This window comes from Pinus tabuliformis, chromosome 8 (assembly GCF_031772625.1).
Source record: "Pinus tabuliformis cultivar Carrire ecotype Pingquan chromosome 8, CPIR1, whole genome shotgun sequence".
Taxonomy (NCBI): Eukaryota; Viridiplantae; Streptophyta; class Pinopsida; order Pinales; family Pinaceae; genus Pinus; species Pinus tabuliformis.
Genome location: NC_142294.1, coordinates 1,187,552,053 through 1,187,574,541, shown reverse-complemented (window position 1 = coordinate 1,187,574,541; position 22,489 = coordinate 1,187,552,053).

Below are 22,489 nucleotides of genomic sequence, written 5' to 3'. Positions count from 1 at the left end.
GGAATATTTACATCAAAGACGCCGAGGTGAAATTGTGTGTTTGGAATGCGCGTGGTGCATTGGGATAGGGCGCGGTGCACCCACAGCGCGCAGCGCATTGGGCGAAATTTCGCAAAGTAAAAATACAATGTCGCGGCGCATACAGTGAGCATGGCGCATTGGGCTCGCGCGCGGTGCACAGGGCTGACAAGCCAGTTTTTCACCACTGCTTCATCAAAATTTCAAACTAATTCAATTTCCTATGCTCCCTAACTGCAGGTGTGTCATATCATTGTTTTATTTATGAAGGATTCATCTCCATTACGGGCGTTCGGCTCGATGTTGTAAATTATAAGGGATGTCCCAGCAAGATGTTACCATCAGATCAAGAATAAGCCACACCCGGAATCTCGATAATGTCAGGTGTTCCAGATCACTAAATCCATCTATACAATGTCGGTGCCAAGAAAAGAGCAGTCGACGAGTTTCCTTTTTGTGTTCGCCTGGTGAGTTGGGAGAAATATAATGCGACGAGCGAGGCACTCGAAGCGGCCCATATTGCTTGTAACAAGTACATGACCAAGTTCGCCAGAAAGGACCTGTTCCATCTGTGTGTTTATCTATAGCCATTCCATGTTCCCCATATTAACAAGATGCTTTTGTGCGTCGGAGCTGAGAGGTATCCAACTGGTCTGAGAGGAGCATTCGGAAAACTGCAGGGAATTTGTGAACGTGGTGCCTTCGCTGGTATTGAAGGAGATATTATTGAGTTTAACGAAATGGCAGTTGGAATTGTTCATTTTTCCTATCATCAAAGGCAAATTCAAAAGCCATTTTTATAATAAAAAAATAGTGGTTATTCAAATGGCAAAAAGGAAGGCGAACAGTCATTGTCTTCAGTTACGACTCAGAAGATCTACACTACAGTTTTGCCTTCTTAATTGGTCATCAGAGAAATTAAAATGTAACGTTTCTCCTGTTACTGATGATTGGCTTTTCATTTCTGTTAATAATGATCAAATAATCCCCCATTTTTGGTCGATTTTCTTTCTCAGAGAACAGTTTATTTACTATATTGAAAATCATTGGTAAAGGTGGGAGTTTCTAGGAAACGATGGGAGAGAAAACTCAGCTATTCACTGTACAGTTTGGCAAGGAGATTAATAAAAATGATGCAGCTTTGATTCATGAGATTCCTATGGTGTGATTTTAGCAATATGTTTCTTCTCTGTTTCATATGTAACTTGTTATGTTTTGCAGTTCATTCATAGTCATTTCCAGTTGAATGTTTTTAAGTAGGAAAGGTAGAATCCAATTTATTGTTGTGCCTTGGAAAGCATTCATCCTCTGTGTTTCCTCTTCTGTCTGAAAAGGATTCATGTGTATGCCCTTTTCAGCTTTCTCAACAGTCTTCCCACCCCATATTACTTCAATCTGATTGCTAAACCTCATGCCTATCTGGCCTCACGAAATATTTTGTGTCTTTGATTTAGTTTCCCAGCTCACGCGGTCTTGTTTGTCCCATACAGCCCAGAAAATTTAGTCATTTACCTCTTTTTCATATCTATTTACTAGCCTAAAATCAGCATTCATTTTGAGTCATCTCAGACCCTATTGTTTATTTCTACTGAGTGTGACCCGAAGAGAGCCCTCTCCTATTTTGGTAAGGCTATCTACCAGACTGAGCGTGGTTTGTGGTTATCTTTAATTTTGCCTTCATTGAGCCTAAGGTAGATTTAGACCCTAATAGGATTCATTCCAAAATAACTTTTCTTTCGCTGCTCCCTTGGTGACTTGACTGAAAGGCTAAGCGATATGAGAGAACCCCAACACGAACCTGTGGTAGAAGTTGACAAGGCCCAAAAAGCTGTGAAGCTTTGTTAGACTGGTTGGGGCTAGCCAATCTCGAATGAGTTGTATCTTGGCTCGGTCCATAGGCACATCCAGCTCATCAATGATGTACCATAGATATTTAACCTAGGTCATACCAAAAGAGCATGTCTCCAAATTGGCACACAGCTTGTGCTGCCACAGGGTTTGGAGGCCCTGTTGAATATAGTGGAGGTTCTCTTCCCAACTGTGGCTGAATATCAGAATTTTATCCAGATACACCACCAATAATGAGTTAGTGAAGGGTTACAAGATGTCATCCATCATCCTCATGAAGGTTGCAAGGGCATTCGTCAACCTGAAAGGCATGACCAACCATTCGAAAAGGCCCTCCTTGGATTTGAACATAGTCTTCCACACGTCTAAGGGTTCGATCGGTGCCTAATGATAACAAGACCTCAAGTCAATATTGCTGAAATATTGGGCCCCCTTGAGCTAGTCCAGAAGGTCATAAATCCATGGGATTGGATACCTATTTCAGACAATGATCTTGTTCGGCACCCGATAGTCAATATAGAGACTCCATGTCTCGTCCTTCTTTTCTACCAACATGATCGGGCTCCCAAAGTGTGATGAACATGGTCTAATGTCCCCTTTTTGTAACAACTCCTGAATCTGCCTCTTGATTTCATCCTTCTCCATAACATAGCATTGGTAGATTAGTCCATTTGGTAGCGGCATGCTCGGGGTCATATCGATGGATTTCTTTACCTATTAGTGTAGAGGTTCCCCTCTGGGTGAGGTCAAGATGTCCTTGTACTCCTCCACAACCTTGTCCATCTAGTGTCGTCGTGCGAAAGAGCCTTGTTTGGAGGTTGCAGCCACAATATTATTCTTTCCCTGATGGCGAATCATAAGGAAAACAAATTTCCTGGTCTGGTAAATGATCTTACTACATTTCTTCGTAGTGATCAAAGAAATGGCAGTAGGTGGTGCTATCTTTGGTATCATGTACAACTTATTTCCCAAAGTAATAATAACATTGTGAGGCATACAATCATACACAACATGTCACTTCCACAAGTATGGTTGACCTAATAATACATCACAAACTTCAAGAGGAGTAACATCATACAGTACCTCATCTATGAAGGGCTTGATGTTGTAGGGAAGGGGAAACTGTTGTCTGACGTGAAGATATTTCCCTTGGGGAAGTCACCCGATTGTGTACGTTTGTGGGTGTGGTGTGGTCGATAGGCCCAACCACTTCATGAACCCTGCTGAAATGGGGTTATTTTGGCTCCTGCTTTTGACAATGAATTGTAGCGTAGAACCCTTCACCCACATCCATGAGTGAAAGAGTTGCTCCCCCTCCTCTAGATTTTGGGGCCCATCCTTTGGATCTTGGTGATGACAAGGGTAGCACTAGGCTCCACATCGCTAATCTGTCTCCCTTTTCCATTCCCCTTATAGGTTTTTGATGTAGAGTCAGAACATGAATTTGATTTAGAAGCCCTCAGCTCGACCACCATTGAATGCTTGGCTCGACACTCACTTGTGTTGTGAGTGGGGCCCTTATGGAATTTGCATCATTTCCCTATGTCCTTTGTATTCGTGGTGTTTTTCTTTGCTTGTGGTCTCAACAAGTTGTCTTGGGTTACACCACCTTGGATTTGGCCTTTGTTTTGTGGTTTGGGTGCGCCTTTCACTTGCTTTGGATTCGAGGATAAGTCTCGCTTCTCTTATTTAAATTACTACTTGATCTTCACAGCGTATTGATAGGCGGTGGCAAGCAAGGATATGTCTAGGAACTTGATCTCATCCTAGATTACTTGTGTAGGTAGGTGCGGTACTTGAGTACCAAATGCTACTCAAAATCCTTGATATTCAGATTCGTATGAAGGGTATGGAAAACATTTGTGAACTCTAGCACATATTGGTCCCTTCCCTGCCAAAGTCTGGTCCAGTTTATGTATTTATATTCATATCTCCCGACAGGGTAATATGGTTCCTTGATGGTGTCTCAGAAAGAATTCCAAGTGGGTGCAGCTGAAAACAATGAAGATTCCCTCATACTAATATTCATAGTAGGTTTCCCACCAGTACTTGACATGTGGGGCAGCTTTGAGGAGTGCAAAAGTAATATTTTCCCAATTGGAAAAGTCATGAACTAAAAAATATCCTTCAAAGAAATTTAACCATCTATCTACGAAATCTGCATCTATCTAACCTTCAAATATGGGAATGTCAAAGTTAACTTATACCTTAAAAGGAGTGGTTCCTCTAGAGTGGCTGCTAGATGAAGATGTGTCACTTGTGGGTAGCTGCCAAAGGATCTGGGAAAAGTTATCCATCATCGCATTCCTTTGTCGCTCGAGGGCTTCCTCAAGAAATATTTTGAAAGGATCTCCTACCCCCTCAAATTTCTTTTCTTCCTCTATGGGAGGCCATCAGGGTTTGTGAGGCTGGTCTTACAAAGGTTCAACCAATTCGATCCCTAACTCCTTATACCCTGACCTCATTGGGGACATGCAAAGAAAAATAGAGAAAGAGTAGACTGCTCTGATACGACTAATCCAGACTTATGTAAGAACACAATAAAATAAGGATATACACATAAACACAAAGATGTAGCCAAAATAAAATTCATTTCATTAATATCAAAGAACTGAAATATGCTTACATACAAAAATGGAAATAAACTAGCTCGAACAATGGTAGCTTATCTTTGAGAAGAGATGTGTTGGCTACATGCCTCTGAACTATGTTACAATGAGGCTCAAAGGCCTATTTATTATTGAGAAACAATGGAAAACCCTAAACATCCAAAAACCTAACCCTAGGAGATGAAGCACCAAAACTGTGGGCCCTACTTGGGTAAATTGGTACATCAACTTCCCTGGGTCCTAACTTTGGTAGAAAATCTTTGTTTGGCTACAATAATACCTTGTTTCAAAGATATCAAAGAGGAGGCTTAAAATTAAGCTTTTATGGTCTCTCCATTTTCCCTAAAAACTTATTTTAGTCTCTCAAAATGGCTCTGGAGCTTTAGGACTTGAAAAACCACCAAAACTAGTAAGTTGTGCTACCATTAAGGAAACTGAAAAGAAACAACAGTGGGGGTCCAAGTGGAATAGGCGGGTGTCAACCAATATCCACCTGGATCAAGAAATAAGTGAGATTTTTCATATCAGAGTCATTACAAAACATACAAAAGTTGATACATTGTTTGATAGTGGATCCCAAGTCAATCTTATTTCTGAAGCAATTGTCAAGAAATTAAATCTAGAAACTATACCTCATACAAGTGAAAAGAAAGTGTAAACTCAAATTTTCCATCAGTGAAAAATTTATAGATGAGGTAGAGCTTGATGTTGTACCACTTGACATATGTGGAATTGTTTTAGCGAGTCCATACTTGTATGACCGAAAAGCCATATTCTATCGTCATGAGAAAAAATACAAGTTTTTTTAAAGATGGAGTTGAGTATATTGTTAGAGCACATCACAAGAAGATGAACATATCTCTTGTAAGTGTTGGTAAGATGAAAAGACTTCTTAATGCTAGTAAGAATTTTGTGTTGTTGATAATTAAAGCTAAAGATACTATGGAATCTGAAGCTTTCACATGATGTGATTCTAAAATCAAGCATGAATTGGTTGAATTTGTTAACAATTATGACAATATGTTTAAGGAACCTGAAGGGTTTCCTCCTAAAAGAGGAATCCAACATGAGTTTCAGTTGCAGCAAGATGCACCACTTCTAAATATTGGCATGTATAGAATGTCGGTTTTGGAGAATGTAGAAATCAAGAAGCAAATTGAAGAGATTCTTGAAAAAGGGTTCATCAAGCCTATCAAATCTCCATGTGGATCTCCTATTTTTTTGGTTCCGAATAAAGATGGTACATGGTAAATGCGTGTAGATTTTTTAGCTTTGAACAAGATCACAGTAAAGAACCACTATCCTCTTCCTTGCATTGATTATTTCCAAGATCAATTAAAGGAAGTTGTTTACTTTATTAAGTTAGATTTGAGAAGTGGTTATCATTAGATAAGGATTGCTAAAGATGATATTTGGAAAATTTCTTTTAAGATAGAAAAAGGTTTGTTTGAATGGTTAGTTATGTAGTTTTGGATTTGCAATGCACCTGCAACATTCATGAGAGTTATGAATGATGTTTTGATACCATCCCTTGATGATTTTGTCATAGTTTACTTAGATGATATTCTGATTTTCAGTAAGACTCATGAAGAGCATGTCAAGCATGTGAAACAAGTTTTAGATGACTTGAAAAAGGAAAAGTTATATTTGAAGACGTATAAGTGTGAATTTGGGAAAACCTCTTTGGTTTATTTGGGTCATATTGTAGGAGGGGGTGAATTGAACATTTATCCCTCAAAAGTTGAAGTTATTGTGAATTGGCCTAAACCCAACAATGTAATAGAAGTTAGGAGATTTTTGGGAGAAACTCAATATTGGAGAAAATTTATCGATAACTTCTTACTCACTATAGCACCATCACATGCTCTAACAAGTGTGAAATAGGTCTATATTCAAATTGATGCAAGTGATTATGCTATGGGAGTATTTTTAATGCAACATGGTAAGACAATTGTTATCATTCTAAAACCTGTATCAATGCACTGATTAATTATACAAATTATGATAAAGAGTTGTATGCTTTGCTATAAAGCATGAATAAATAGAAGCATTATTTGATGGGTAAAGAAATGATTACTTATAATAACCATCAACCTTTGCAATATTTGTAATCTCAAACCAAGCTACAAGGCACTAGACATTTCAGGCGGATGGGACTCTTACAACAATTTCATTTTCGTAATTAGGTACAAGAAAGGTATATAAAACAAAGTTGATGATATGTTATCAAGGCCTATTGTTAATTTATCTGTGATTTTTAAGCATAAGTCAATCATGTGTGAAATTTATATTGAACAATATGCTCAAGATGGTGATTTTAAATATGTTTATGCAACTTTGAGTCAAGGCAATCATGTTGAGTAGTTGGATTATCATGTTCATAACAAGTTCTTGTATCATCTTGGGAAGTTATATGTTCCACGGGGTGAAAGAGTCAATGTCATAAGGGAATCCCACACTTCTCTTATTGCTGATCACTTTGGTGTAGGCAAAAAAATTGCTCAAATTCAGAGGTATTGTTATTGACCTCACATGAATGAAATTGTTTCAAGATATGTAAAGGGATTTTCCATGTGTGCTACTAGCAAGCCTAACAATAGGAAATTAGGTTTGTACACTCCACTTCCTATTCCTTCTCATCCTTGGGAAAGTATTTCTATTGGTTTTATAGGGAGGCTACCAACGTATAGAAAAATTCATGATTATCTATATGTTGTTGTGGATTGTTTCAATAAAGTGTGTGTGTTGATGCAATTTAAGAAACAAGTTACAGCTGAACAAACTGCAAATATATTCTTCCAAAATGTATGGGTTCACTTTGTATTACTCACTTCTATTATATTTTATCAATATTCTTGATATATCGAGAAATTTGGTCAAGTTTATGGGAACTCAAGGACACCAAGTTGAAGAAAAGCACTGAATTTCATCCACAAACCGAAGGCCAAACATAAGTAGTGAATAAAATAGTAATGCATCTCCTTTAAGGATATTATGATATTGGAATAGATGGACATCGTGATGTGGAAAAAGTAAATCATTTCATTGAACAAATTCAGCTAGTGCATCAAAGAGTACAAGAGCAGCTAGAGAAGAGAAAAGCCAAGTACAAAGCAAGACATGACAAGCATAGAGTTAATCATGATTTCCAAGTACGAGATCAAGTTTGGTTGTATATCAACAAGGAAAGAATTCAAGGTGAAGGTAAAAATCTCAATCCAGTCATATATGGTCCTTTCAAAATCTTTGAGAAGATCGGTAATAATGCTTTCTCATTAGATTTGCCACTTTACATCAAAATCTATTTTGTTTTCAATGTGGAAAACTTGAGATTGCATGAGTTTCGAATGATTGATGGTCATGAAGGGAATGTTCAGATTCCATCTCTAGAATATTTTTCTCCTGAACATTTAGATGAGTTGTAGGAAGACTTAATTCTTGACAGGAGAATCAAGACTTCACGCAAAGGTAATATGGAGTATGTTTAAGTAAGGCTCAAAGGTACAAATCCAAGTAAAGTAAGGTGGATTGAGATTGGAAAAGTGAGGGATTTGTACCCTAACTTACTTGATGAGTAAAAATAGACTTTTGGTGGTCGAAAAGCTTCCAGTGGGGAGGAATGATCCAAGGGGTCAAAAATATGCTAAAAAGTCAAGTTCTCATATTCTCTTGAAACTAGTGCCAGATCGTAGATCTCATTGTTCTGATTCCAACGATGCTTGAATCGCCTCAATCTGACATTGCATGAGAAATTTATCACATTCTGAAGCTTTTGGCAAATAGTTAAAAAGTCAACTTGCAGGGTTGAATCGACAACTAACTAGGCAAGTTGTACGATGATGTGGCACTGATGTCCGTAAGGTGACTATGCAGTACAGTGTTCAGATGGGCCAATCCCATGATGACATGTGGCATGATCGCGCAAGGAAAATTGACAGTTTTATATTTGTTGGTGAAGTTTTGGTTTTGGCCAATCGAAGGGCGACACGTGGCCCCTTGAGAGGGTGCCATGTGTCCCTCGAAGTTCATGTAAATTGTTATAGTGACTTCCCAAACTCACCTAGGTTCAACCCCAAAACCTCGCTCAGCAGAGGGAAATAATTTACCAATACACTACACAGTGATTTTTGTTATATAACATGGGCCACATATATTTAAACTGTAATTATTGGTAGTTTCGAGGGGGCGGCGAGCCGCAAGCTCACTTGACTGACCCAACACCAAGTGCTGTGAATGTGACGTGATCGTGATCGTGTGTCGTGCAGAGGCAGAAGAGGTGGGGAGTTGACATCGGCCCCAGTCTCATTAAATTGTTGAAATATGGCAATAAGAATGTTCCAATTTAATTTGTCCTTGAATTAAATTGTGAATTAAAATCGAATTTAGTCTTAACAGCTACATGGAAATAATTAATTAATTTATTTTAAATTAATTAGTTGGATAAATTCAAGTTAGAAGTCTTTCTGAAGTCATGCAAGAGTTATCCCTTAAATTAAGGAGATAAGATTGGGTTATATTTGAGTTGTAATTAGTTAACTAAGTTTACTGAGTTAAGTCCAGTTAAATTAGTTCCAAACTGTTTGAGGAATTGTTGAAGCCCCGAAAATCGGGTCGACAACAAGGGGGATACCCGCCTAGTCCGGACCTTGGTTGGCAGCTCCTTATCCGTTTGGTATAGCGGGTCCGACTGGGGATAATGGGACCAGTTTCCCAATCTATGGGTGTGTGTGTGAAGAATTGGATGTTGCTGATCTAACAGTAACTATCTAAGCTATTCTAATCCAAACTTTAATCTAATTCTATGCTATTGTAATCTAATAAAAATAGCACATCTAATCTATGCTAACGCGAGATGTAATTCTTCTATTATGCGATCTAAAGAGATTTCAAATAACAACTGGTAATAAATATCATTCAGTAATTATAAGAAAGGAAATCAATTAAGATGAACTATTTCGCATAAAAAGTTAGGCAAAACAGTTGTGAACAGCATATCGCATAATAAGCTATTCATACATTAAACATAAATAAATAGCTACCACCGTACAAAAGTGCCAAATGGTAACTCAAGCATTCATGCAATAACATATAAACAACTAAAAATTGTATATCACTTTAACATATAAGCAGAAATGGTCAAGAGATAAAAGTACCATTTATGACTAGTCCTACTCATAAGCTTCAAGCAATAATGATTTATCTCTCCTTGCTCTAACATCTACTAAGAGTACAGAAGTGCAACATCAGTAGCATATATCAAATGCAAACATCAACAAATCTTGATCCATTCATTCACCAAAACCTCCTCTGAGGGTGCAAAATGCATGTTCTGAGGACAAGTTTTTGATAAATTTCTGGACCCTTCTCTAAATGCATGAGAAGGGTTTAAATACTACTAACTAAATAACTTAATTACACATATTTAGGATACAATTTAAATGACCGCCCTTTTTCTAAGCAAAATTATTTCTAAAAATTAAATCTAATATCTAACTATTTCTGCATTTTCTCCTTAATGTTGCGAGCATTCAATATTTGCCTGGGTAGAGTCAGTTGACTGTCTTCCGCTTTTGGTTGAGCTAAGAAAACAAAAATGTCAAGTGCTGGCACCATTTTTTCCAGCAAAATAGCAGATATACTTGAGAATCATCTCTGGCTATGTGGATTTACTATGTATTCTTAGTAATAACCCAAATTCCACTTGGTTAACCCTCAAATTGCCTCTACCTTTGCTTTCTTGCGTTTTTTTGGCTTACGAGTGACTAAGCAGTTAGGGACTTTGCTTTTTGAGAAATTTTCTTAGCGGTGCGTGATTAGCGCTAGGCGCTATCACACATCGAAAACTGCCTCTGTTCTTTGATCCGAGCCTTTCTGGTGCGTTTTTCGCCTTTAGCGCCTTTTCCTTCACCGGGTATAAGCTTTTAAAATTTTTCAAACATACTGCTTTCGTGAGCTTCTAACCTTGAGCGTTAAATCGCCTATTGATATCAGCATTGTTCAACTACTCATTGAACCATGGCTCTAACTAATAGATCTGTAATGGATATCTCAGCAGTGCTCTGGAATTTGCAGCTCTGTTGCATGCGGTATCCGTTCATGAGGGAATTTCTTCTCTGCTTCCGAGCATTGGAGCTTTACCCTTTTCCTTAATCGCTCCCTGCACATTGCGTCATATTGTTTCTGTTTTTCATTCCTACAGTTCACACATAAGGAGAGAGTAATGATAATAAAAATTGATGAGAAAGCTCTGAGCTCAAAGGATGTACAAAAACATGCCACCTGACGTGAACTAACTCTTCAAAAAACACAAAACTGTCTTTCATTAAAACTTGGCGTACATTCATTAATTTTTATTAACGCGTGTATCCAATTTTTCTTGAATGTTGAACCGGGTAAAATCTGCGATGGACGATTTCTGCGATTCGCATCGCAGCATCGCATCATTGCATTATCGTGTTATCGCATTTTCATCAAGATGTGTTATCGCAGGGTTGCCCGATCATGTTTATTGCAGAATTGCAAATTGTTGTTTCACGCGATCGCAAGATCACCGATCGCGTTATCGCAAGATCGCAGATTGTTACAATTCGTTAAATGGTTATGTGTTGTTTATGCGATGTTGCGATATGCGATATCGCATATCGGCCATCGGCTATTTATTAAGGTTTTCGTTTATGAGCGTTTCTTAATGCATGCGATACGATGGATTTCACCTCGCAGTCTCGCAGTTTATCATTCTACTCACAAGGAAATGTCTTATCTTCTTCGCGCGATGCGATGTTTTCTTAAGGAGTATAATACATGAGTTTTAATTGAATTTTTTGAATTTTTTACTAAGGGTCCCCACTTACCTAGTGTTATTGCTAATACTAAGTAAGGAGGGGGGGTTGTTGGTGGCCACAACAATTGGCGATTCACTTGGAAGAACCAGTTATCTCTGTTTTTTCTATTGAATTTTTCAAACTTCCAAAACAGAAAATTTTTCAGAAAATTAAACTTTGTTATGGAAAGATAGAGTACATTATGCTTTAAACTGTCAATGATATTTTGTTTCAACTTCTTTCTTTTCTAATTATTTGCTTCCTCAGGCTAGTCCTTGTATTTACATCAGCCATTATTTGGTTTTGTAAAGATAAAATAAAGTCTCCTCTGTAAACCAATTTTAAATATGCTCATTTGTCATAGGTAGAGCCTCTGCTGCCAGCAGGCGTTTATAGCCTCGACAGGGTTACCTGTTACCCAGCAATGATCTTGTATCCTACTTAAGGTGACCTACAAATTTCAAAGAAAAAATCCATATTCACACTTACTGCTTTGATTTTCTTTTTATTCTTAAAGAACAATGTCTTGGTTTGGTAGCCAAATTATGACACAGTCACTCACTTGATTCATAACTTTGTTGAACAAGTTGGCTCGTGATGAGACCCCTTGTCTTTTGATTGCAACAATCTTGAGTCATTGCCCTGTTGTGGTAGACAGTATTGGCAAAGTCAGCAAGTTATAATATCTATGATCATGATAAGTTGGCTCGTGATGAGACCTCTTATTCTTGAAGATATAGTGTATCCTTGGATTGTCCATCTGAAATCTGTGATTTTCCTTAGCAGGGAGGAAGTCATTGTTTCCTTAAGATAGCTCTAGACGACAATAATAGAGTTTTTGGAAATAACTATTCTACAGAGAATCTTCATTTTGTTATTGATACCTTTAATCGTGCTGATATAAAACAATTTCTTCACTAAAGGTTTCTTTCATCAAATTCTTTGAAGTTGAAACTAGTATCATATATGGGTTAAAGTTTTTAACTGTATCTTTCAATAATAAAGATCAGTTTTCCAAAATATTTTCTATTTATACAAGCGAAAAGCTCAAAATCTTAAAGAGAATTGGTGTCTTTTTCGTAAATACCTAATGTAACCACTCACAACTGGTTTTATTATGAAAAGAAAAACTATTTTACAAAAATAGAAGGACAATCTTCTATGCAAAATATTTCTTGAAAATTTGTCCATTAACAGGCAAAGGATCCCTCTTACCTGCTAAATCCTGTAACACAAATGTTGATGGACCTATGACTTCAACAATCTGAAAAGGGCCAAGCCACATCCTTTGAAATTTTGTATGTTTTCCCTTTTCCTCATGAGCCTTATCCCACTTTAAAACTAAATCTCCCATCTGAAAATCTTTTTTGGTCATTATATTTGAATCAAAAGAGGATTTTACTGGCACTTGATGATGAGCATGTGTTTTCTTAGCTTGTTCTCATTGTTCTTCTAATTTAATTATTTCCATTTGTCTCGACTGTAAGGAGGAAGTAGGTACTTCATCAATGTATTGTACTAATGACAAAGAGGGAATGGCTAAGTGAGTTGGAAGAACCACCTATTTCCCATAAACTAAATTAAAGGGAGAAGTGCCGATTGAAGCTTTTTGCATTATCTTATCTGCCCATAAAGCATATACCAAAGCTTTGTGCCAATTCTTTTGATTCTGGTCCACTGTTCTTTTAATAATCCTAACTAGGTTTTTATTTGTTGACTCAGCTAACCCATTACCTTGCGGATAGTAATTGGCTGAATCTTTAAGTTTGAATCCTCTTTTAAGTGCAAATTCAGTCATTGCATTTCTAGAAAAGTATGATGCATTATCAAACATTAAAGCAAATGGCAATCCAAACCTAGTGATTATAAATTGATCTATGAACTCAATAATATTTTCAGAATTAGTTGTCTTGAGCGGAACTGCTTCTACCCATTTTGTGAAATAATCTGTTGTCGTGAGGATGTATCGTTGTTGTTTAGAAGAGTGAGGAACGATCTCACCTATTATGTCCAAGCCCCACTGACTGAAAGGTTGCTCGATGTTTACCGGTTGTAGTGGCAGGGACGGCTTCTTCTGTCTCCAAGCAGTAGTTTGGCAGACTTGACATCTCCTCACGTAACTATGTGAGTCTTTGAACAGCTTGGGCCAGTAATATCTTGTGCGTAAGATTTTATGTGCAGTAGCATCTCCAGCATAGTGTCCGCCTGCTGACCCATCATGGAGTTCCTCCAAAACTTTTTCAGCTTCAGTTTTTTCAAGACACCTAAGAAGAACACAATCATAATTTTTTCTGAAAAGAATATCATTTATGAGCTGATATTATTTAGCTTTCAATCTTAGAGCTCTTTTCTTAGTATGATCAAGGTGTGAAGGAGCATACCCGTTCTTAAGATAATAAATGATATCAGCATATAATGATTCTACATTGTTTAGGCTTACCTCACACATTTGTACCTCTTCAGATGGAATTTCAGAAATTTGCGATGCTCCGGCCAGCATTTTGCAGAAGCCTTGACCTCTTACAATGTTTGCTGGTTTGATCTCAAGGTCGTATTCCTATAAGGCAGTAACCCAATTGGCCCTTTTCCCACCCACATCCTTCTGTACTAGAAGATTCCTTACCGCTGGAAACGATACTATGATCTTAGTATGGGCTTTAAGTAAGAAAGGTCTGAAGTATTTGACCGCTTTGAAAACAGCATAAGCCTGTTTCTCCACGTCTGAATAATTGAGTTCAGCACCTTGTAAATTTGAGCTAAAAAACGCAATTGGAGCTTCTACTTTTTCTTGATTCGCTTGAGTTAGTATCGCGGAATATGACTTATCTGAGGCAAATGTGTATAAAATAAAAGATTCCGAAAAATTCGGAGTTGCTAAAGATGGAGCATTAATAATAGCTTGCTTGATCAGGTTGAATGCTTCATGTTCATCTTGACCCAATTTAAAATTTGAATTCTTCTTAATCATGGTTTGCAAAGGAGACACGATTCGTGAAAAATCTGGAATGAATCTCTTTACAAAATTGATTTTACCAAGGAAAGATTGCATGGCTTTTTTGTTATGAGGTAGGGATATTTCAGAAATTTCTTTGATTCTGTCAGGATCAATGTGAATATCGGACTTTGACACTATGAATCCTAGAAGTTTCCCTTCACTTAATGCGAAAAAAGATTTCTTTGGGTTAAGTGAAATTCCATACCTTAAACACCGTTGAAAGATTTGTTTCAGGTCTTTGAGATGGTAGCTTCGCTTCTTGGAGTACACTGTTATATCATCCAAATAAATTACTACAGATTTATTGACTAAGCCTTTGAATGCGATGTCCATGGCTCTTTGAAATGTAGCACCAACATTAATCAAACCAAATGGCATCTTCCGATATGCGTATGTGCCCCATTTAGTTCTGAATGTGGTTTTCAACTGATCATCAAGATGTACCAACACTTGATTGTATCCTAAAAATCCATCCAAGAAAGACATTAGTTCTGAGCCTGCCACTACCTGCAGTATCTGCTCCATAGGTGGAAGAGGAAAATTGTCTTTTTGACAGGCTTTGTTAAGGTTCTGAAAGTCAATGCAAATATTAATATCTCTGTTTTTATTTCTAACGGGTACCATATTGGAGACCCATTTGGAATGTCTAACGGGAAAGATTATCCTGGCTTTCAGTAACTTATTGAGATCGGTTTTTATCTGATTTTCTAAATTGGGGTGGATTTTTCTCAGCTTTTGTTGGACAGGTTTTTCGTTATCGATCATAGGAATAGTATGCTGGATGATAGAAGTGTCGTATGTTTTCATCTCATCATAATTCCAGGAAAAAACATTTTTATATTGTCTCAAAAGACGAATATACGCTAGTTTCTCTTCAGGGGCTAGGCCAAGGCCTAGATTAATGTTTTGTGGTTTAGTATCGGTCCCTAGGTTTACTAATTTGTAGTTCAAGGTTGAACTGTAGAGTTTTGAATTGGTAAACCTTTTAAACCGATCTTTCAAATCGTATAAGTCTTCTAACTTGACCACTGACTTCGGTATAGAATTATTAGTGCTATTTTGTTGCAATTGTCGATCATGCTAGTCTTCGTCAATTATTTGATTAGAGTAGGATCCTTCAGATGTGAGGAAATTTATGATATCAGGATCGTCATTGAATACTCTCCAATTTGTGATGTTGTCAGGAATGGACGGTCTAAAGATTAATTCTATTGAGAATCTATCTGGACTAAAATCTTCGGAGGGAATAAGCTTAGAAGCTACGTTAGCCAAAAGGTCTGCACTTGCGTTTTGGAGTCTGGGGATTGAAGAAATAAACGCTATGAAATTCTCAGTCAGATCTTGTACTAAAGATTGATAGTGTTTTAAGTGACCTGATAAGCAATGTATAGTGTTACGTACCTTCTTAACCACAATCTCAGAATCTCCAAAGACTTGAAGATACTTGACATCTAACCCGATTGCCTTGTACAGGCCTTGAACCAAAGCCTCATATTCTGTTGTGTTGTTTGTGCAATCGAATTCGAGTCTTGCATGTGAGCATGATCTTTTCTCCTTCTGGACTAATTAGAACGCATCCTGCTCCTGCTCCTTCATTAGATCTAGAGCCATCAAAAAATAATTTCCAAAACAAAGATGTATTTACAAGTTTATCTAAAAAATTAATACATTTCGAACTATCAGTTCGAGAAAAAATTTCAACTTGGGACAAAACAGAATTTTCTAAATATGGTGATGCATGAGCATTGAAATTGCCGAGGAAAGAATCTACCGAGTAATTGCCAATGATACTACTGTTATATGCTACCGGTTCATTTTCTCCCTCTAACTTTGTTACTATGTACTTCTGGTGTAACTCTCGTTCAACTTTTATTTGATTCGGTTTACCGTTGTAGGGCAGCCACATGTGCGACCAATCAGTTGCGAAGTATCCATGGAGTTTCTCTCACCAATCCTTGCTAAGGATTAGGCCATAGAATTCTGGGATGTCAGCAACTAGCATGTCAATGACCTGACATACCTTGGGTTGGATGAAATGTTATGGTTACTTGATTTAGTTCGCCGATCACTTCGACTTGAGATCGATCGAGCTGAACTATGCGCACTGCGGATTTCTGCAGTTGAACATTTAATTTGGCACATATAGATTTGGGTAAAATATTCGATGAAACACCGGAATCTACTAAACAATTGTGCACATTTTTATTGAAGATTTCATAAGTAAGGAGAAACGAGGGAGTGTGAGATCTTGATCTTCCTCCAATCAAGGCGATGTCATTTGGATCAATCTTACTAATCGCGTTAGTTGGAGGTCTTCCCATGTTGTGGGAAGCTTGAGAAAGTACAGCGGCAGGCAAAGGTGTAACTGGCACGGCATGTAATTCTTTCATCATTATCCTCTGTTGATGTTCAACTTGCTCAGTTCGTAAAGGGTGATATTAGCCCTAGTCTTTTTCATGTCATCAATAATATTGTACTCCATTTCATCCGACACTATCAGTGTTTTTGATGGAGTCATTTCATCTGCTTGGACTGGGCTAGTTTGAGTCACTTTAGATGTCGTTTTCTTTTTCGCGACTTTATCCTTTGCTGCAGAGCTTGTGCTCTTCTGTTTAGGGGTAGTTTGGGGAGGATCAAGCTGATTTTTACTTCGTGTGCTAACTGGAAATACTTCTTGATCTTCCTCTTGTGGGAGGATGAAATCCCACATTCCTTGTAATTCCACAACTTCTTCGTCATCGGTCTGCCCTTCAGTGGCAATTTCCTCTTCCTCTTCCTCGGATTCAGCATTCGAAATGGCATTGGGTGACTTTGCATCCGTTGAAGGACCTCTCTTAAAAGCTCTGTAGGGCTTTTTCGAAGAAGTTTCTGCTACTTGCTTTTTTATGTCGACCATTTCATTGGACATGGTCTTTAGAATTTCTGCAATCCTTCCAAATCAAAAGGATCTTTTGCTTGTTTCTTCTTGGAGTCTTCCTTGAAGGTGACTTTTTTTATCTTAAGTTCCTCTATCGCGGATCTCTTTTCCAGGGCTAATATTCATTTTTCTACTGCTATCGCTTCTTTCATGTTTTCAGCTAAGGTTGTTTTATTTGCCCTGTCCATGAAGATGGCTATGTTTGATGGCAGAGTGTTAATATACCATTCACATCATACTTCTTCGCTGGGCTGGGAAGCAGTAGGAATTTTGTTGAACCGTAAATTGAAATCCTTAATAGGCTCTCTAGCTTCGGCTTTAAGATTAGATAGGTCATTGATTAACGTTGCCGTTGATCTGTCATCACCAAACTTTGTTAGGAATTGGTCCTGGAAGATTTCCCAACTTGTGATGGATCCGGAGGGTAATGAAAAGTACCATGACCCGGCTGTCCCTTGTAGTGTATAGGGAAAAAGCCGAGAAATAGCATCTTCATTAGTAACTCCATTGAGATTAATGGAAAGCATGAAGTTGTTTATGTGCTCTTCTGCTAGCATGCCTGCCTCGGGATTGAATTTGGGCAGCCATTTCTCGGGATGGGCCGGTATTTGGCTCAAGGGTGTAGGCATTAAGACTGCCCCAGGGTTGTTCCATGGAGACTGGGCCATCGTTGAACTGCTAACAGAGGAAAGTGCACAAGATGATCCCTGTGGCTGGGAGGATGAGGATACTATGATCGTAGATGATTGAAGAGGGGTTGTGGGGGTTCCAGTGGACGGATGGATGATGATCTGGAGTGGAGGTGTGGATGTTTGACTTCGCGGTGAAGTAGTTGAGATGGATGATGCAAACGAAAGAGTCTCACTGTCAGACTCTTGCGGTGATTTCGTTGCTCTTTTCCTGGTGGGAAGAGGTAATTCGGTTGGATTAACGCCAAACTTTTCACTCTTTAGCCTGGTCAAGGGATGAGCAGGGTTGTACTGCGAAGTCACGCTGCCTTGAGATTTATCAGACCTCTGAGGGGAGATGGAAAATCACTGAAGTTTTTGAATCAAGGATTCGACTTCAGGAGGTTCAATGGTAGATTGGTCTGAAATATCAGGGTGTGTAGCAGCGGTTGATACTCGAGCGACTTCTGACTCTGCATTTAAATGTAATGGGGAAGTCGGGGGAGATGATGAGGGTGATTTACTCTCAGAATGGTATTCAGATTTGGATTTACTTTCCATTCATAGTTCAGGCCTTCCTTCTAGCGCCAAATATGTTGAAGCCCCGAAAATCAGGTCGACAACAAGGGGGATACCCGCCCGGTCCGGACCTTGGTTGGCAGCTCCTTATCCGTTTGGTATAGCGGATCTGACTGGGGATAATGGGACCAGTTTCCCAATCTATGGGTGTGTGTGTGTAGAATTGGATGTCGCTGATCTAACAGTAACTATCTAAGCTATTCTAATCCAAACTTTAATCTAATTCTATGCTATTGTAATCTAATAAAAACAGCACATCTAATCTATGCTAACCCGGGATGTAATTCTTCTATTATGCGATCTAAAGAGATTTCAAATAACAACTGGTAATAAAGATCATTCAGCGATTATAAGAAAGGAAATCAATTAAGATGAACTATTTCGCATAAAAAGTTAGGCAAAACAGTTGTAAACAGCATATTCATACATTAAACATAAATAAATAGCTACCACCGTACAAAAGTGCCAAATGGTAACTCAAGCATTCATGCAATAACATATAAACAACTAAAAACTGTATATCACTTTAACATATAAGTAGAAATGGTCAAGAGATAAAAGTACCATTTATGACTGGTCCTACTCATAAGCTTCAAACAATAATGATTTATCTCTCCTTGCTCTAACATCTACTAAGAGTACAGAAGTGCAACATCAGTCGCAGATATCAAATGCAAACATCAACAAATCTTGATCCATTCATTCACCAAAACCTCCTTTGAGGGTGCAAAAGTGCATGTTCTGAGGACAAGTTTTTGATAAATTTCTGGACCCTTCTCTAAATGCATGAGAAGGGTTTAAATACTACTAACTAAATAACTTAATTACACATATTTAGGATACGGTTTAAATGACCACCCTTTTTCTAAGAAAAATTATTTCTAAAAATTAAATCTAATATCTAACTATTTCTGCATTTGCTCCTTAATGTTGCGAGCATTCAATATTTGCCTGGGTAGAGTCGGCTGACTGTCTTCTGCTTTTGGTTGAGCTAAGCAAACAGAAATGTCAAGTGCTGGCACCATTTTTTCCAGCAAAATAGTAGATATACTTGAGAATCATCTCTGGCTATGTGGATTTACTGTGTATGCTTAGTAATAACCCAAATTCCACTTGGTTAACCCTCAAATTGCCTCTGCCTTTGCTTTCTTGCGTTTTTTGGGCTTACGAGTGACTAAGCAGTTAGGGACTTTACTTTTTGAGCAATTTTCTCAGCGAGCTAATCGCGCATCAAAAACTGCCTCCGTTCTTTGATCCAGGCCTTTCTGGTGTGTTTTTCGCCTTTAGCGCCTTTTCCTTCACCGGGTATAAGCTTTTAAAATTTTGCAAACATACTGCTTTCGTGAGCTTCTAACCTTGAGCGTTAAATCACCTGTTGATATCAGCATTGTTCAACTACTCATTGAACCATGGCTCTGACTGATAGATCTGTAATGGATAGCTCAGCAATGCTCTGGAATTTGCGGCTCTGTTGCATGTGGTATCCGTTCATGAGGGCATTTCTTCTCTGCTTCTGAGCATTGGAGCTTTACCCTTTTCCTTAATCGCTCCCTGCACATTGCGTCATATTGTTTCTGTTTTTCATTCCTGCAGTTCACACATAAGGAGAGAGTAATGATAATAAAAATTGATGAGAAAGCTCTGAGCTCTATGGATGTACAAAAACATGCCACCTGATGTGAACTAACTCTTCGAAAAACACAAAACTGTCTTTCATTAACACTTGGCGTACATTCATTAATTTTTATTAACGCGCGTATCCAATTTTTCTTGAATGTTGAGCCGAGGAAAATCTGCGATGGACGATTTCTGCGATTCGCATCGCATCATCGCATTATCGTGTTATCGTATTTTCATCAAGATGTGTTATCGTAGGGTTGCCCGATCACGTTTATCGCGGAATCGCATATTGCTGTTTCGCGCGATCGCAAGATCGCAGATCGCAGTATCGCGTTATCGCAAGATCGCAGATTGTTACAATTCGTTAAATGGTTATGTACTGTTTATGCGATGTTGCGATATGCGATGTCGGATATCAGCCATCGGCGATTTCTTAAGGTTTTCGTTTATGAGCGTTTCTTAATGCACACGATGCGATGGATTTTGCATCACACTCTCGCAGTTTATCGTTCTACTCACAAGGAAATGTCTTATCTTCTTCACGTGATGCGATGTTTTCTTAAGGAGTATAATACATGAGTTTTAATTGATTTTTTTGAATTTTTTACTAAGGGTCCCCACTTACCTAGTGTTATTGCTAATACTAAGTAAGGAGGGGGGGTTGTTGGTGGCCACAACAGGAACTAATAGTGAGTTAACAGACATTTGATGCATTAATGCACTAAAATAGTGCTACTCCAGTTAACTGAAGTTTCCCTCATTAGAAACTCATGCATGTCTATTCTGAGAAAGACCCAGTTGAGATTAATGATCAAGGACAATGTACTATCAGTTTCATGTGTTTTTTCATGGAGAAAACTCATGCATGCAGTAAAGGATTCATCCTTGAGGATTGCGCATTTTTGAAGGATTGGTTTTCCACTTGGTAACATGCTAATCATCCATAAGTAACAACACAAGGAAATAGGAGCTTGGAGGGCAGAGAGGAAGGCTGGAGAGAAGCCAAGATTGCCTGTGAGCATCTGTGAAGATTGTACTGAGAGCTGGCTAGCTGTGAGAGCTAAGGCTTTGTATAATTCCTATGTATTTCCACCATGTTTGATAATACATTAGTGTGGGGTTTTTAGCTAAGGCTTTCCCAAAGTATTTTCATGTGTATTGTGCCATTGATTCTTCTTCTTCGGGTTATATTGTCATCTCGATCTTTAAGCTTTCGCAAATTGATAGTAGAAGTAGGTTATAGTATTATGCTTTGATTTATATTGCATTATCAAGTTAACCTATAACACATTTTCTATATGGTATCAGAGCTGTGAACAATATACTGAGAAAATAATTTGAAGTTTGAAGTTCAAGGTTGCAGGTGCAAATCGTAGTCATATCATACTTCAAGGTTGGCCAATGGAATTCTATGGCTTGAGACTCAAGTATTCCTTAGAAGGTAGCTCGAATTACATAGAATGGAGGTTGTATTAGAAGAAAATGGCTTGAAGGAATTCATTGATCAATAAATCCCAAAGCCAACTTCAACTAATGCACAAGATTTGGCTGAGTGGAAGAAGTGTGTGGCGAAGGCGAGACAGATCATCCTTGAGGGAGTTCGAGACCATATTGTCTCGAGTCTCCATGGGAAGGATACTCCATTTTCAATGTGGAAGACATTGAAGGACCTCTACCAGAACAGTAATGACCAGAGGAAATTGGTGCTCAAGGATAAGCTTTGAAGAATCAAGATGGAGAAGGGCGATACTATTTCCACAATCTGAACAAGCTCACCACCTGCAAATATGAGCTTGGAAATGTGGGAATAACTATTGTCGATGATGATATGGTGAGCCTCACTCTCCTTGGCCTTCCAAAGAGTTGGAATAGCTACCAGGACTCTGTGAATGGAAGTGAGAAACTACCGGATTGGGAACGACTGTGGTTGGATCTTATGGAGGAGGAGATTAGGAGGAGCACACGAGATGGTTCTTCATCCAAGAATGATGATGAAGAAAATCTGGCCTTAGCAAGTAAAGCAAGGAAAGGAAAGGGGAAGGCTTCCCATTTCAAATTGAATTCTTCTCATGAAGGGAAGAAGGGTGACATGTCTAAAGTAAGATGCTTTAATTGTCACAAGATGGTACATTATGCAACTAATTTCCCATCGAAGAAGTCCAAGAAGGGATCCTCCAAAGGATCGGAAATTGAGGCACTAGCCTCTCAGTTCGAAATGGACTTTACCTTTATCGCATGCATGGTGTCATCAATGATGGGTTGTATCTGGTATCTTGACAGTGGAGGCTCATTCCACGTGACTGGTGATAAAAATTTATTCAATGCCTTGGAGGAGAAATACCTCATGATTCTCATAGAGATGGGTAACGATGGCAGGTATAGTGTTTCAGGAGTGGAGACGGTTGCTTTTAAGA